Here is a 4820-nt window from a genome sequence, read left to right as displayed (position 1 = left end):
GGTACTGGGTTTGTAACACCAAGATCAAGAGTTCAAATCTCACAATGGCAAATTATGGGCTTGGCCTAAATAGCCAAGTGGTTATGGTGCTGGGTTTGTAACCCCAAGATCAAAAGTTCAAATCTTACAATGGCAAACTATGAAACAATGTAACTTCATCTGAAACAGATGGAAATTGCAGGGTCACTGGCCATAATTTGCTTGGCCTAAACAGCCAAGTGGTTATGGTACTGGGTTTGTAACCCCAAGATCAAGAGTTCAAATCTCACAATGGCAAACTATGAAGCAATGTAACTTCATCTGAAACAGATGGAAACGGGTTTGTACTCGAAAGAGTTACACCTTCTTAGGGGGCTTGGCCTAAATGGCCAAGTGGTTATGGTACTGGGTTTGTAACACCAAGATCAAGAGTTCAAATCTCACAATGGCAAATTATGGGCTTGGCCTAAATAGCCAAGTGGTTATGGTGCTGGGTTTGTAACCCCAAGATCAAAAGTTCAAATCTTACAATGGCAAACTATGAAACAATGTAACTTCATCTGAAACAGATGGAAATTGCAGGGTCACTGGCCATAATTTTATCATCCCTGATGGTCTAGTGGTTAGGATTCGGCGCTCTCACTGCCGTGGGCTGGGTTCGATTCCCGGTGAGGGAATGTAGATTTATTGGGCTTGGCCTAAATAGCCAAGTGGTTCTGGTACTGGGTTTGTAACCCCAAGATCAAGAGTTCAAGTCTCATAATGGCAAACAATGTAACTTCATCTGAAACAGATGGAAACGGGTTTGTACTCGAAAGAGTTACACCTTCTTAGGGGGCTTGGCCTAAATGGCCAAGTGGTTATGGTACTGGGTTTGTAACACCAAGATCAAGAGTTCAAATCTCACAATGGCAAATTATGGGCTTGGCCTAAATAGCCAAGTGGTTATGGTGCTGGGTTTGTAACCCCAAGATCAAAAGTTCAAATCTTACAATGGCAAACTATGAAACAATGTAACTTAATCTGAAACAAATAGAAACTGGTTTGTACTCGAAAGAGTTACAGCATCTGGAGGAATTATTTACCCAACTACAAGAAGCTAATTTGGTGACGAACTTGACTAAAAGTGAATTTTGCGCCAAGTTTTCGTCCGCTTGGCCCGGGAGGAGTGCCTGGAGGGGGCCTTCTCAGTTAATTTTGAGGGGACCGCCTATCGGGTCTTCTGGACCGCGGAGGGTGTGCGGTGCCATGCCTGTAAGGAGGTGGGGCACGTAAGAAAGAACTGCCCCGCCTCCAAGGCCACGAGCCCCACACAAGCGGCCGCGGCTGGCACCGCCCCTCCTCCCCCCGCCACCACTCCATCTCCCTCCCCGCAAGGGGAAGCGACCCCGGCAGCAGCTGCCATCTCGGCTGCCGGTGAGGCGGGGGGAGAGCCCCCGCGCCGTAAGAAGGCGCAGAAGAAGACCCGAAATTTGGAGGTGGCCCCTGAAACGCCCCAAACCCCCCAAACACATGGAAAAACCGGCTCGGGGGAAAAAACATCATCCGGACCCGGCGTCATGTCCGCGTGTGCTCCCGGGTCCGTGGGCGCTAAGGCGCCAAGTGCTGGGCCCGGCGTCGTCCCTGCGCGTGCTCCCGGGGCCGGCGGGGAAAAGACGCGGGACCCCGAGCCGGGGAAACAAACATCAAAAACCCAGAGGGTGGAGTGTCCGGGAGGGCTGGACAAGGAGGAGGGTGCCTCGGAAATGGAGGTCTCCCTAGCCCCCAGCCTGACCCGGAAGAGACGTCACGCTTCGGAGGAGGAAGTGGGCGACGCCCAAACTGAAGAAGTTGGTCGTGTCCCTTCCCCTGATGAAGAGGTGGTGGCGTCTCCACCCAGTAAAACCTCGCCCTGCCCTCTGGGGGAACCCGAAACTCCTACCCCTACCACTGTTCCCCCTACCAGTCTGCTGCAGTCCCCTGAACAGGACCCCTCGGGGGTCACTGAGGGCACCTCCCTTGAGGTGGTGTCCATCTCCAGTGCACTTAACACCCCTGAGGTACCTTCTGGCTCGTCGGGGGACTGCAACTTTGAAAATTTAAAAAATATAAATGCGTCATTGGGTGGCGGCGAAAAGGAGGGCCTTCCCGCTCCCTCCCAAACCTTGACACCGGGCGTCCTATGTTTAGGTCAGGAGCTTGTCCTGAGCTCCCCGGACGACCCGGTGCCGGGAGGAGAGCGGGCATCAGAACTGCCGCTGCCCTCTGGCCCAAAAAGTTTAGAGGAGACCAGAGAGGACTCCTCTGGCCTTGATCCTGGGGGTGGGATCGAGGCACAGATAGAGCCAGCTGGCAGCTCCGACTCAGCCCCTGTACTCAATGTGGGGGAGGGGTCGGAAGCTGGAGGCGACGACCCGGAGGAGGACGAGGTGTCGGTAGTGAGCGTTGGGGATTACGCGGAGTCGCTCTCAAGCGAGGCGGTGGATCCCCTGGTGCCCTCTACTGACTCCCCCCTCATCCCCCCAAGGGAACTCCAGGACTTTTTGTCGGGGCACCGCGGTCGCCGAGACAGGGTTCAGTTGGCCTTGGACCGGTGGCATTCGTTTCCGCTGGTGTTCTGGTCCACTCGCGAGGCTCTCAAGTCTCCCGAGTTGGATAGGAACGCGCGGCGGAGGGTCCAAACGTTTCTCGCTGGGCTCCTGAAGGAGAGGAAGGACTAAAAAGTCCTCTTCTCCTTTTTAATGACTTAAGGTGAAGGTTTGATGTACCTTTGACAATGAAGACCACTATAGCCAGCCTCAACATCCACGGCAGCAGGGCCGCACAGCGCAGGTTCCAGAACTTCTCGGTCCTCAGGGACGGGAAGTATGCGTTGTGCTTCCTGCAAGAAACACATACCGTTCCGGGAGACGAAGCCACGTGGCTCCTGGAGTGGCGAGGGGGGGTCTACATGAGTCACCTAGCCTCCAATTCTGGCGGGGTGGCTATCTTGTTGGCCCCGCATTTTCAGCCGGAGATCTTGGGGGTCAAGGAGCCGGTGCCAGGCCGGTTGCTGCACCTGACTGTGCGTCTGGGGGGGGCGGTGCTTCACTTTGTGAATGTGTACGCTCCCCTGGGCACGCAGCAGCAAGCGAGCTTCTTTGAAGAAGTGTCCACTCATCTTGGCTCCATCGACGCTGGCGAGTGCATCGTCCTCGGGGGGGATTTCAATTGCACCCTCGGGGTCCGGGACCGTCACGGTACCCCGCACTGCACGCGAGGTGTGAGTAAGTTGCGGGTCCTGGTCAGGTCCTTCGACTTTGTGGACGTCTGGCGAAATCTCCATCCTGACTCCAGCGTGTTCACCTTTGTGTCACCTGGAGTCGGAGCGTCCAGACTCGACTGCCTTTACGTTTCGAAGGCGTACGTGTCCTGCGTTCCGGCTGCTTCTATACAGCAGGTTCCGTGCACGGACCACCGTCTGGTGTGGGCGGAGCTCACTTCGTTCTGCGCTCGGACGGGGTCCGCGTACTGGCATTTTAATAACCTGTTGTTGGAAGACCAGCGGTTCCTGGACTCGTTCCGTCGCTTCTGGGCCGGCTGGAGAAGGAAGCGGGGAGGCTTCCCCTCCTTGAGGCTATGGTGGGACGTGGGCAAGACTCACGTCCGAGTTTTCTGTCAAGAGTACGCGAAGGGGTCGACAAAGAGACGCAAATCCAGGGTCGAGGAGTTGGAGAAGGAGGTGCTCGACCTGGAGGCACGTCTCCGTCAGCCCGACGCGGACCCGGCCCTGCGGTCGGTGTACGATGAGAGGAAGGGCGCGCTGCGGGACCTGCAACTGGTCGGGTCTCGGGGCGCGTTCGTGAGGTCGCGGATCTGTTTCCTTAAGGAGATGGACCGTGGCTCTCCCTTCTTCTACTCACTGGAAAAAAGGCACGGGGTCCGTAAGCAGCTCTTTACGCTGCTGGCCGACGACGGATCCCTTGTCTCGGATCCGGAGGGCATCAGGGCCATTGCCCGAGATTACTACACTGCCCTGTTCTCTCCGGATCCATCCAGTGAGGAAGCTTGCAGAGTTTTGTGGGAGGACCTGCCGCAGGTCGGCCCGGAGTGCGCCGGAAAGCTCGACTCCCCTATAAGACTGGGGGAGCTGACCGGCGCACTCGACGGTCTTTCTAGGGGCAAAACCCCGGGACTAGACGGGCTGACCGTGGAGTTCTTCAGGGCGTTCTGGGACGTCTTGGGGAGCGACTTCGCGGGGGTCCTGGGGGAGAGCATTGCTACCGGGGAGATGCCCCTTTCATGGCGCAGGGCCGTGATTGCCCTGCTGCCGAAGAAGGGGGATCTCCGCCTTCTTAAAAACTGGCGCCCGGTCTCCCTCCTCAGCACGGACTACAAAATCTTCGCCCGAGCCATGTCTTCTCGGCTCGGCACCGTGCTGGACCACATGATCCACCCTGACCAGTCCTACACCGTCCCGGACCGAACCATTTATGATAACATCCATCTGGTCCGGGACATCATCCACCATTCCCAGAGGGCTGGTCTGTCGAGCGCCTTCCTGTCTCTCGATCAGGAGAAGGCGTTCGACAGGGTGGATCACGAATACTTACTCGGAACTCTGCAAGCTTTCGGGTTCGGGACGCATTTTGTCGCCCGGATCCGACTTCTGTACACCGCCGCGGAGTGTCTAGTGAAGGTTAACGGGTCCCTGACGGCGCCCCTTCGCTTTGGGAGAGGGGTACGTCAGGGCTGCCCCCTGTCTGGCCAGTTGTATTCTATCTGCGTGGAGCCTTTCCTGCGCCTCTTGCGGAGGAGGTTGTCAGGATTGGTTCTGCGCGGGCCGGGCATCGGGATGGTCCTTTCGGCTTACGCCGATGACG

General features: G+C 56.8%; 1 non-coding gene across 1 annotated transcript; it reads left to right on the top strand.

Annotated features, from left to right (window-relative positions):
• The first annotated feature begins 584 nt into the window (after nucleotides 1-584).
• Nucleotides 585-656, top strand: trnae-cuc. The gene has a single exon. It is a non-coding gene; the product is annotated as a tRNA-Glu (tRNA).
• Nucleotides 657-4820: the final 4164 nt, after the last annotated feature.

The sequence above is a fragment of the Carcharodon carcharias genome, chromosome 9 (genome assembly GCF_017639515.1).
Source record: "Carcharodon carcharias isolate sCarCar2 chromosome 9, sCarCar2.pri, whole genome shotgun sequence".
NCBI classification, from domain to species: Eukaryota; Metazoa; Chordata; class Chondrichthyes; order Lamniformes; family Lamnidae; genus Carcharodon; species Carcharodon carcharias.
Note: the sequence above shows the minus strand (reverse complement) of the source record. Positions and strands in the feature narration are given on the sequence as shown.